Source organism: Amblyomma mixtum, chromosome 2 (genome assembly GCF_055824585.1).
Source record: "Amblyomma mixtum isolate Tamu chromosome 2, ASM5582458v1, whole genome shotgun sequence".
Lineage (NCBI taxonomy): Eukaryota > Metazoa > Arthropoda > Arachnida > Ixodida > Ixodidae > Amblyomma > Amblyomma mixtum.
In genome coordinates, this window is record NC_143013.1 from 238,409,529 (window position 1) to 238,421,511 (window position 11,983).

The window sequence follows — 11,983 nt, forward strand, 5'->3', positions numbered from 1 at the left end:
GTGCCTGCGCACTCCGGGAATCCCGGAAACGAGGCCGCCAACCTTTTAGCCCGAGGTTCTTTAAACCGGGCTCAGGTGGCCTCGGATCGGGGATTCACGAAGGATCGCATGCACTCATTCAGTGAGCTGACCCAGGCATACAGAGCCTCTCGCCAGCTCTACCCCCCGCCCCACTCCTCCCTAGATAACAGACACGCAACACTCTGGCGCAGATTACAAACACATACTCTCCCCTCGCCCCTTACCCTAACCCACTATCATCCCTCCTTCCCCACTCCTGCTTGCGCCCTATGCCCAGAACCCTTCGCTTCTTCCCTCCACATCCTTTCCCTCTGCCCGGCGGACCCTCCCCCGCGGGACCTAGAGAACCTCAAGACCTGGGAGGACTGGGAGACCCTGCTGCACTCGGAGGACCCGGCCGTGCAGACCATCGCCACCGGCCGTGCTGCCAGTGTTATGGACCTCAGGAACATAAACACTTGAGTGCAGTGGGGTCGTGCGGGGACCCTGGGGTGTGCCCCGAATTCCTTTGTAAATAAAGTTTTCTCTCTCTCTCTCCGCGTTTTGACGGGTGTCTACCGAGATATGCGAGACAGTCACTGCGTAACTTCCTTTCCTCAAATGCAATTTTTTGTTTCTTCATTACGCTCCCTCTTTCTCTTTCTTCTTTCACTCCCCCATCCTTCCTTCCTGTATGGCACAGCTCGGGTGTCCACCGAGATGACAGAAAATTTACTGTGCCATTTCCTTTCCTCAGAAAGCGTTGCATTCAAAGGGCAAAGAATCGAGCCGAACGGGTGGTGGCGTTTCGTGGACTGCCTGGCAGCGCTACAACGCGCTGCCGCGTTCCACTCCTAAAGGCGAAGCTTAAGCGTCATTAATTAGCAGTTAATTAGTATTTGGTCATTCATCAGTAATTAGTCTCTAGTTAGTAATTTGTCATTACTTCGTCATCAATTAAGTGTGACGTCATGCAGTGGTAACGTCACCAGTGTCACATAGGCAAAGTGCGGAAAACGCTTTCGCCTCTACGCACTTTAGACAAAGTGCCCTCTGAATTTTACTATTGAAGTAAGGAAAGTTGCAGCAGAGCCATTTTTTTTTTGCCTACATTGGCTACCCTACTGTAACCTTGGTAGCATGGATCCATTTCTTTCGCGGAATTCTACACGCCCGTGTAGTCTGCGCCGTCAGTTCGGTTCAAGATAGATACCAGGTGGGCGAAATTTCTGGCGACCTTCACTGCGGCGTCCCTCATAGCCTCGTCTGGAAGAGTGGGATGAGACAGCGTGTTGCAGCATTGCCAAGCAATCCATGGAACACCATCCGCGACGCCTTGCCCTGACTATACCCGGAGGAAAGGAAACGACACCTGAACCGCACCGTAAGGGAAGGGAGGAAGGTAGGAGTGAAAGAAGAAGGAGAGAAAGAGGTGCCGTAGTGGAGGTCTCCGGAATAATTTCGACCACCTGGGGATATTTGACGACGACGACACCGTCTTTTCTGCGACACGGGGCCCTTAACACTGTCGCGTTAAAAAACCAGCAGCTTTCTTTTCAAACCGTAACAATTACGATACTCCCACGTGCATGCACAGAGGACCACGTCCAGAAAATTTTAAGATGTGATATTTTTAGGCCTTAGTTTTCTTTACCTAAAATGTGTATTTTTGATCCACGTTTGACTATTAGATAGCCTCCAAAGCCGGATGCTCTCAATCCTGTTTTAAAAGCTCAGGAAGCATTAGATCCTTAATCTGCCTCCACAGAAGTTCGCCCAAAGCTACTGGGTTTGAATTGGTGATTTTTTACTGAACAGTACAAAATTACAACAAATGAGCTCGAGGGCTATTTTTATGTTTTCAAAACAAAAAGTGGAGGAGCCGGGGTTCGAACCCGGGACTTCTCGCATGCAAAGCGAGCGCTCTACCTCTGAGCTACACCCCCGACGAAATATGGGGGCACTAGTGAGTCAAATGTTTTTGCAGCCTTCACCAAGGATGAAGAAAAAACTATTGAAGTAAGGAAAGTTGCAGCAGAGCCATTTCTTTTTTTACCTACACTGGCTGCCCGAGTGTAACCATCGTGGCATGACTACATTTATTTCGCGAAATTCAAGACGCCCATGTAGTCTGCGGCGTCAGTTCAAGTTAGATATCCTCTGGTCGAAATTTCCTGCGATCTTCCGTGCGGTGTCCCTTATAGCCTGCGCGCTTTGAGACGTTATATTCCCATTAAGCGAGCGAAATAATTTCTTTCGCCATTGCCGAAAAAATGAAGCTTCAAGCACCTTCACTCACGCATTTCGTTTACTCGTTGTGTACCATGGCAACTACTTTTTTTATAGCGCTTTTTCACATCTACAAGCTCGCAGTGTAGAAATGATGGCGGCTGTTTCAAACACAATGCCAGTTTGGGGTGGCAAACGCCGTGAACATTTGCTGCAAAGCCTCACAAGTCTCCATATTTTCGTCGTGAACGACTGCAGCGACGTGGCGGTGTACGCGCGCGTCGACAACGGAGACAATCTTCGATCAAGACTAAATCTTAGCTCGCACGTCTGAAAGTGAGTAGGTTAGATTCACGCTTCACGCTTAGAGAACAGTTTGAAGGGTGGTGAGGGTTCGAGGAGCTTGGGGTATCTGTGACAGCTGGCGTCGCCGCTTCGAGCTTTCCTCCCACATCTTTCAACTCTCTTCTGTCTGCACGTGGCAGCGAGTGTGGCTCAGCCCGAGCCAGTGTGCAGGCGTGCGCACTTTACCCTGCACGCTTCCTACAGTCGCAACAACACAACGAGTTTGTTCAATCGGATCTTTAGCACCAAGTGATCGGATCCTCGCGAAAAAAAAAATTGGTTGTGGCTTAGCTAAGGTTAAGCCTGGATATCTCGAAGCGAAAAGCCCTCGCTGCTTTTCAGCCAACTCCCAAGCTACCACTTCTCGATTGGTGTTTCTGCGCCCTCCGACTGTTGCTTCTTCTCCTTCCATGGCGAGTGTCTGCACCTGTTCTGTTGTTGTTGTTGTTGTTGCGACTGAGAAGGAGGAGGAGGAGGAAGAACATTTATTTCCGCCGAATATGGCGCGGTAGCCACCTCCGGGTCCGCACGCAGGCTTCCGGGGAGGCAGTCTGTCGCACCGCGGCCGGATGACATCCGATCCCGTCTAGGAGAAGAGGTCTTCCGCCTCGGCCGCCAGGCGGACGGCGAAGCGCTGTTTTTTCGTCGGAACGTCTCAGCGGGGTCCCGCTTTCATCGCTAGTTTTAATCGCGTTGCGCCCTGGGGAACGAACGCATCTCCAAATTATGTGATTTAATGTTGCCGCGTGGCCGCAAAATTTACAAATTTCGGTTTCTGCACCGTCCCTCTTCCGCCCTCTGGCACCCGTCCAACTCCTCCACAGGGGCGATAAGAAATTTCGAGCTTGGAGTCTTCTCCAGTCGTACGATTCCTTTTTACTCACGGATCTATCCGGTGGCTGATATATCCTCCGGTTTTTTTTTCAGATTTTCGGTTACATCCCTAAACGTACGAATTGTTTCTTTGCTTTTAAATGATGTTGTGGAGGCGTCCGCAGCCCCCCGAGGTAGCGAGGAGCGGGCGAGCATGTGGACAGCCTCGTTACCGGCGAGTCCGGCATGTACTGGGGTCGAGATTATAGTCACGCTATCGGCGAGAGACGACACGTTGATGATGAAATAACTTTATTTGCACCCGTCAAGGAATCAGAGGGCGATGAAGACTTGAGTGTTGACCGCCGTGATCTTCCTCCCCTTTCAGCAGGCTGGGATATCTTGGGATTCAGCGGTGTCCAGGGCCGGACGGATGTCTTCGTTTTGTTGTTCTTCTTTCTGGCTGGCCATTGAATCCTCCCAGGACTCTACATTCCTGTCTGGTTCGTTGTGGATAGGGCATGTCCACACCATGTGGATCATGTCTGCTATTTCATTACAATGTTTACACCTCGGATCTTGGATCGCCGGATGCCATCTGCTTAGTGCTTGTGGGTTGGGAAAAACTCCCGCCTGTAACTTTCTCCATATGACCTCTTCCTTTTTGCTGAGGCCCTTGTATACTCCAGGCAGTGTCTTTCTTCCTAATCTGTAATGGCTAAGAATATCTTGGTACGTGTTCAGCTCCTCGTCCCTCTGAAGGGGCTCTCTGCTCGACGAGACCGCATAGGGGTCCCGGTGTGTGAGTCCTCGGGCCAATGCGTGCGCAGTCTCGTTTCCCCGGAGGCCCTCGTGGGCCGGAGTCCAAACTAGGTTAATTAGATCTGCCGGTGTCGGGCCGGCAGTAAGAATGTTGACTGCTTCGACAGTTACCCTGCCTGCGTTGCAGTTGCGGATAGCCGATTTGGATTCTGTTATAATCACCTTGACATTCCGTTGAGTTAGGGCCAGCGCAATGGCTACCTCCTCAGCCGCTGTTGCATCTCTCTGTCGTGTGCTGCAACACGAGACTCGGTCTCCGCCCTCCCTGGTCGCTAGGGCTACGAAGCTCGTTCTGCCTTCATATTCCGCCGCGTCCGTGTAAACCACGTCCTGTCTGTTGGCTAATTTTTCCAGTGGAGCTTTCGCTCTGTCCTTTCGCCTACCCTCATGGTGTACCGGATGCATATTCCTTGGGAGTAGTGGGATTCTGATTTTGTTCTTTATGTCTGTTGGGACATTCTCCGTGTGTTTGAGCCGTGCTCGAGTTTCGAAGCCGATCTTTTCTAGTATTTTTAGCCCCGAATGGCTAAGTAGGAGTCGTTGTTCTCGCGCTACTTTGGTAGCCTCAATGAGCTCGTCTAGTGTGTTTGAAATCCCCATGTTCAGAATTTTCTCGGTGGATGTGTACGGGGGAAGCCCAGATCGGTTTTGACGCCTTTCCTAATTAGGATTTCAATCTTGTTTTTTCTGCTTTGGTTAGCCGTAGGTATGGTGCGACGTATGTGATTCTGCTGATTACGAATGATTAAATTAGTCTTAGGAGGTTCGTCTCCTTCATTCCTGCTTGTTTATTTGCTATTCTTTTGAGTAGCCTACACGTCTGGCCTACACTCGATTCGAGTTTTTGTATCGTTTCGGTGTTCTTACCGTTTGTCTGTATCCTAAGACCCAGTGCTCTAATAATCTCCACTGAGGGTATTTTGTCCCCGTTTACCGTTATCCCATGTTCATGGATCTTTCTTTGTCTCTTTTGTGGGCCGAGGAAGAGCGCTTCCGATTTCTCGGCAGAACATTTGAGTGCTACTTGTTTTAGGTACGACTCAATTTCCTCGATCGCTCTTTGGAGGGTATTTTCGATGTGCGCGTCACTGCCTCTGCTAACCCAGAGGGTGAGGTCGTCCGCGTGTATTGTGTGGTTGAGTCCTTCTATACCCGCCAATTTCTCCGTTAAGCCAATCATTGCAATGTTGAAGAGCGTTGAGAATTTTGGCAGCACGATTGCTGACTCTACCCTTGCTAAAATTCCTAACCGCCGCTTTGCTGTCGCTGACGACGTGTTTTACTCCTGGTCGTGCAATGGCAATGGCTATTTCAATCTCCTCCGCCTCTACCGGCGGTAGATCTCGGTTTCTTTCAATTCCTATGGCGATCCCGGTGTCTAATAGGGCGACTGAGGTTACGTCGCCTTCTTTCCCGATCACTGCATCGGTGTAGGTGACCGATCCAGGCGGGAGTTTGTCCAATTTTTTAGCGAGGTGCTTAGCTCTGCTTTTCCTCCTCCTCTCGTCGTGTATGGGGTGCATGTTCTTCGGTATGGGCGAGACGTATAGATGCTTTCTGATTTCTCGATCTATGCTTTCTCTGACACTTTCGCCTTCCCCGGGCGCTAGTAGGTTTACCCAGTAGAGGATTTGTCTACCTGCCGTCGTTCCTGCGAGTGCTCTCTCTCTGATATCCTGACCGCCTCAGCTAGCTCTTTCCATTCATTATGCAACCCCATTTTCTCTAGAATGTCGTTAGAAGTAGTTATGGGGAGCCAAAGAGCGCACTTTGTGCATCTCTTAATTATGGTGTTTATTTCCCGTTCTTCGCTCTTGTTGATATTTAGGAATGGAGTCGCGTAGCAGATTCTGCTCGTGACAAAAGCTTGTACGGGTCTGAGTCTACTAGCCTCCATGAGGCAACTCCTTCTGTTGGACGTCTTCTTAATAACTCTGACTACGAGCTCCGCCTGGTCTTTTAATTTCTTATTGAGGCTTTTGTTACTACCCCTGCGGTTGATAATCATACCTAATATTCTAATTTCATCTAGTTACTTTTATTTGGAGAAAGGATATTGCATGGGCCTGCCTACTGGCTCGAGGCACCGCTTGAGGCGCCACCACCGTGGTGGTGTGGAAAACATTTATATACAGATGCACTTCTGCTGCCACGTGAGAGGCGAACTGCGCTCGGAGCGAGCGGACGCATCTTATATGCGGTCTGCGATTTTCCGGCGATTTCACTAGTTTCCGGCTATTTACAGCCACCAATTTTTCACAGGACGGCCCGCCACCGATCCGGCGTCACCTGTGGGACTTTTAACCACTTTCAGGCGAGTGCCTTCAATTTTACGGCCGATTTGCGGCCACGCCCGACCGCGGGAGCTAGGCCTAACGGCTGAGCACGCCTAGTGCGTGCTCTGCTCCCACCTGCGGCGGCGACGTCCGCTTCGCCTCGACGGCGCTTCCCTGCATTTAAAGATGCACTACACAGTCACTGGCACGGATGTTACCGCCGCGGAGCTGGCCGATGGCACTTGGACGGCACTCGAAATGCAACGCCGCTAGACGCCCGCCACCACCGGCAACGCCGCCGGCCAACACCCAAACGCCCGTAGCCACCACTGGCCTGTCAGACCAACGACCCCGCGGCCGTCCACCACCGCCAACTAAAAGACGACCACTTCCTCGCCTGCCTACAGAGGACTACAAAATCGTCTTCCGACCGCAAGGCACCGTCGACCTCAACGCAGTCGGCCCGGCCAAATTGGCGATGACCATCTACAACGTCTGCCTGCCCGGTGGAGCGAGCGTTTCACCTACACCGAGTGTGAACGCGCGTTCGAAATGCGCGGGAATGCGCGGGTGTGACGGCTAGGGGTCCCACGGCGACGGCGCGAGGTGGAGGCCGGCTCTTTCATCCTATGTCACGTGGTGTGACGTCACGGTGTCACGTGGAGTGACGGCTAGGGGTCCCACGGCGACGGCGCGAGGTGGAGGCCGGCTCTCTCATCCGATGTCACGTGGTGTGACGTCACGGTGTCACGTGGTGTCACGGCTAGGGGTCCCACGGCGACGGCGTGAGTGGTAGCTCTAGCAATATGCTTCGCATAAAAGAAGAAAGCGGTGTCGTAGTGGCAGGTTCCGGTGGTGGTGGTGGTGAAACTTTATTACCAGCGGATATAGAGGAGCGACCCGAAGTCGCCCCCCGCTTAAACGGCGGCCGCTATCCCTTGGGCAGCGGCGGCGTCTTCAGCCAGCTCGAGGAGCTTGATCTGTGTCCCCGGGTTGGGGCTGAGCAATAGAGCCTCCCAATGATTAGAGTCGGTAATGAAGTGACTCGCGGGTAGGGACTGTGTGCAGTTCCAGATATATGGTTTAGATCGACTTTGATATCCCAATTTTTGCATTTGTCTGAGTAGAGTCCTTCAACATAGAAGCTATGCAATTGGGGATTTGGATAGGTGTTAGTTTGAAGTTTACGCCAGGCTTTGGCCTGTTGCTTGGAGAGTGTTTTATCTGCTGGGGGGAATCTGAGCCTTGAAAAAACTTTTGAGATCACGGCGGCGATCCGCATTGGAGCAATGCAAAAGCTGTTTTGGTTTGTGGGGTTTAATGTGGCAAAGCGACTCAGGCTATGAAAGACGCCGTAGTGAAATGCTGCGGAAATTTCGATCACCCGGGGTTCTTTAAAGTGCACTGACATGGTACAGTACACGTCCACATGCTACATCGACATACGTGGCTGTTTTGATGTCCATGTACTATATCGATGTCCATGGCTATTTTGATATCTAAGTGGATTTTGGCGCTTTTTTTCGCTTGTAATTAATGAACTAATATTTTCTTATGAACCAAATTTCTCCCAAAGCAGCGTTTCGTCCCACACTACCTTTCACAATTTTCAGAGAACGACGTAATGGTGCGGACAAAGTATCGGACACTTTTTGCTTCCGCTCAGAGCCATATAAAGCTCTCGCATAACAGTTTTGGCCACTTGGGGACCTTTAACGTGCGCTGAGAACGCACAGCAGAAGGAAAAATGAACATTGGTTTTGAAGCTCCGTAAATCAATAAATAGCACAAAATAGGCCCGCCGCGGTGGCTCAGTGGTTACGGCGCTCAGCTGCTGACCCGAAAGAGGCGGATTCGATCCCGGCCGCGGCGGCTGAATTTCAGTGAAGGCGAAATTCTAGAGGCCCGTGTGCTGTGCGATGCCAGTGCACGTTAAAGAACCCCAGGTGGTCGAAGTTTCCTGAGCCCTTCACTACGGCGTCCCTCATAGCCTGAGTTGCTTCGGGACGTTAAACCCCAATAAACCAGACCAAACGAAAACAAACAAAATAGGCGCTGGTGAAGCCGCACTTGAGAAGTCATCAACGCCATTAGGAATTAACCCACGTAATAAAAAAGTCACATTCTCCTTCGCTGTGCAAGTCCGCGACTGCACGCAATAATATATTAGGTCCACTGCTATCCTCTTCTTAGGGTGTACAGCAAGACGCAAGCAATACGCAAGTCATACGAAGTGCATAGAAGCCGCCGCGGTGGCTCAGTGGCTATGGTGCTCGGCTGCTGTCCCGAAAGACGCGGGTTCAATCCCGGCCGCGGCGGTTGAATTTCTTTGGAGGAGAAATTTAGAGGCCCGTGTACTGTGCGATGTCAGTGCACGTTAAAGAACCCCAGGTGGTCGAAATTTCCGGAGCCCTCCACTACGGCGTCTCTCATAGCCTTAGTCGCTTTGGGACGTTAAACCCCATAAACAAACAATAAACAAACGAAGTGCATAGACTTCCATGCCATTGTTCTTCCTTGCGGTGGTAGACGTCAGCTCGAAAACAATAGAGACATCTTTACATATCTCCCATTGGTTGCTTACAACATAGGTTGTTCCAAAGAATATACTACCACACAACGCACTACACTGAGGGGGCTTGGGCTACACTTAGGATTGCAATATGCGAGGCTGCGGCCGTGTAGCTGTTTTTTCAGCCGGCGTTCGTTCCGGCGGACGCGGTTGTTGCGACGCGCGTCTTTGCTCTCTCTCTTTTACTCTTTCCTCTTATCTTTCAACTCTCTTCTATCTGCACGGGGCAGCGGTGGTGGCTCGGCTTGAGCCAGTTGGCAGGCCCGTGCACTTTTCCTTTTCATCCTTCGCTCAGTCGCAACCAACCAACCAACCATACTTGATGGTTCTTATTGTCAAAGAACAGTAACGTGCGCTCTATGCAAGCATTTTTAAACTATAAACCAGTTCTTTTATCGTTACTACTATTTTCTGTCCGAATGTTTTCCTGCTGGAAATATTGCATGATTTTAAGCCCTGTAATAGCGTCCTGATTTCTCTGCGTGTCATTCAGTGATGTATCCTGTTACGTTTTTTGGAGCGAAAAAAATCCCTTGTTGAGTGAATGTTCCATTTCAGCCTGGCTTACTCTCCTAGGGGACGGTTGCAGCTTATCTATTACATCGTAGTGTAAAGACCATGCTTGAGAAACGAAAATGCGCTGACAGTGTAAAATATTGAGAGTACCTGAAAGATTGAGTTCGCTTTAACGTTAAAAAAGCAAGTATTTTCAGGACTTAGTCTGACTACTGATATACGTTTGACGAAGATGATATGTCCTTCCTCTTTGCTTTGAGCAGCACGAGGACACATTAAGAAAAGGCACAAATCTGACGCAGCTCTAGTTGAGGGTCGAGTATTCAAAGAATAATAAACGTGATTTTCTAATGGATGGATGGAAACAACTTTATGACAAAAAAGAAATCTTCCAGGGTGGTCTCCTACTGATCCAGGAGTCCACGGGCTTGTGCTTCACGTAAAGCCCGATCCACCAGCCATTTTCTAATGAATAACTCCCGGTGGCACTTTCCGGCTTTTATTTTTTGGAAATTCGGCACACTTTTATAGGCGGATATTATTTCCCGAATTACCTTCCTTTATTCGGCGATATTGATGGGCCCGCCACGGTGGCTCAGTGGTTAGAGCGCTCGGCTATAGAGTCGAGTACCCAGGTTTGAACCTGAGCCCGGCGGCCGCGTTTCGATGCAGGCGAAACGCAAAAGGCGCCTGCATACTGTGCGATATCAGTGCACGTTAGACGTCCCCAGGTGGTCGAATTTTTCCGGAGCCCTCCACTACGGCACCTCTTTCTCTTTTTCTTCTTTTGCTCTCAGCTTCGTCCCTTCCTTTATGGTGCAGTTCGGGTGTACACAAGATATATGAGACAATTACTGCGCCGTTTCCTCTACTCAAAAACTCAAACCACTACTCAAAAATTTTTTTATTTTCTTTTATATCGATGGCACCCCTCACTCGAAAGTAACATACAGATTATCTTGGGTGATTTGTTGGCAAGTTGCGTGAGTGTGAACTTTGCGAGCGCTAAAACGCGTGGTGTTTAAGGGTAGTGGCTGTTATGCGAAATACTATCACCGGAAAAAACGTAACACCTAAAGTTAAGACGAATGGCTACAAATGAAAAACAAAAATGCAAGTTTGTTTCTAAAAGCTGTGTTGCGCAAAGCCCCCCAAAATAATCACAAATAAACAAGTGACAGAAAACGGGGCGAAGTACACAGATACAGTTTTCTCACTAGGGCAACCGGATACGGTCGCCGTACGTGTAGGAATGTGTTTGTCGGGTTGCGCTAAATGCTCGTGTATTTGTTGCTTACGCTACCGTGCTTACTCCCGCAGTCAGAGAACGAACTGCGAAAGTAGCAAACGCTTCATAAGAAAAAGATCAGGGATTGGATGCTGATGAAATAACTTTATTTGCATCCGTCAAGGAATCAGAGCGCGATGAAGACTTGAGTCCTGACCGCCGTCATCTTCCTCCCCTTTCGGCAGGCTGGCATCCCTTGGGATTAAGCGGCGTCCAGGGCCAGACGGATGATTTCTTTTTGTTTTGCTTCTTTCTGGCTGGCCATTAAAGCCTCCCAAGACTCTATATTCTAGCCTGGTTCGTTGTGGCTAGGGTATGTCCACACCATGTGGATCATGTCTGCTATTTCGTTACACTGTTTACGCCTCGGGTCGTGGATCGCCGGATGCCATCTGCTTAGTGCTAGTGGGTTGGGAAAAACTCCCGCCTGTAACTTTCTATATATCACCTCTTCCTTTTTGCTGAGGCCCTTGCATGATCCAGGTAGTGTTTGTCTTCCTAACTTGTAATGGCTAAGAATATCTTAGTACGTGTTCAGGTCCTCGTCCCTCTGAAGGGGCTCTCTGCTCGACGAGACCGCATTGGGGTCTCGGTGTGTGAGTCCTCAAGCCAATGCGTGCGCTGTCTCGCTTCCCCGGAGGCCCTCGTAGGCCGGAGTCCAAACTAGGTTAATTCTGCCGGTGTCGAGCTGGCAGTCAGAATTTTGTCTGCTTAGGCAGATACCCTGCATGCGTTGTAGTGGCGGATAGCCGATTTGGATTTTGTTATAATCCCCCTGACAGTCCGTTGAGTTAGGGCCAGCGCATTGGCTACCTCCTCAGCCGCTGTTGCATCTCTCTGTCGGATGCTGTAGCTCGAGACTCGGTCTTTGCCCTCTCTGGTCGCTAGGGCTACTAAACCTGTTCTGCCTTCATATTCCGCCGCGTCCGTGTAAACCGCGTGCTGTCTGTTGGCTAGTTTCTTCTGTAGAGCTTTCGCTTTGTCCTTTCGTCTACCCTCATGGTGTACCGGATGCATGTTCCTTGGGAGTGGTGGAATTCTGATTTTGTTCCTTAAGTCTGTTGGCATAATCTCGTTGTGTTTGAGCCGCGCTCGAGGTTCGAAGACTAGCTTTTCTAGTAT

The 11,983-nt window shown here is 50.2% G+C and overlaps 1 non-coding gene across 1 annotated transcript; it reads right to left on the reverse strand.

The window, feature by feature from the left end:
• Positions 1 to 1,874: 1,874 nt before the first annotated feature.
• On the reverse strand, positions 1,875 to 1,946 carry TRNAA-UGC (transfer RNA alanine (anticodon UGC)). Its single transcript has one exon. It is a non-coding gene; the product is annotated as a tRNA-Ala (tRNA).
• Positions 1,947 to 11,983: the final 10,037 nt, after the last annotated feature.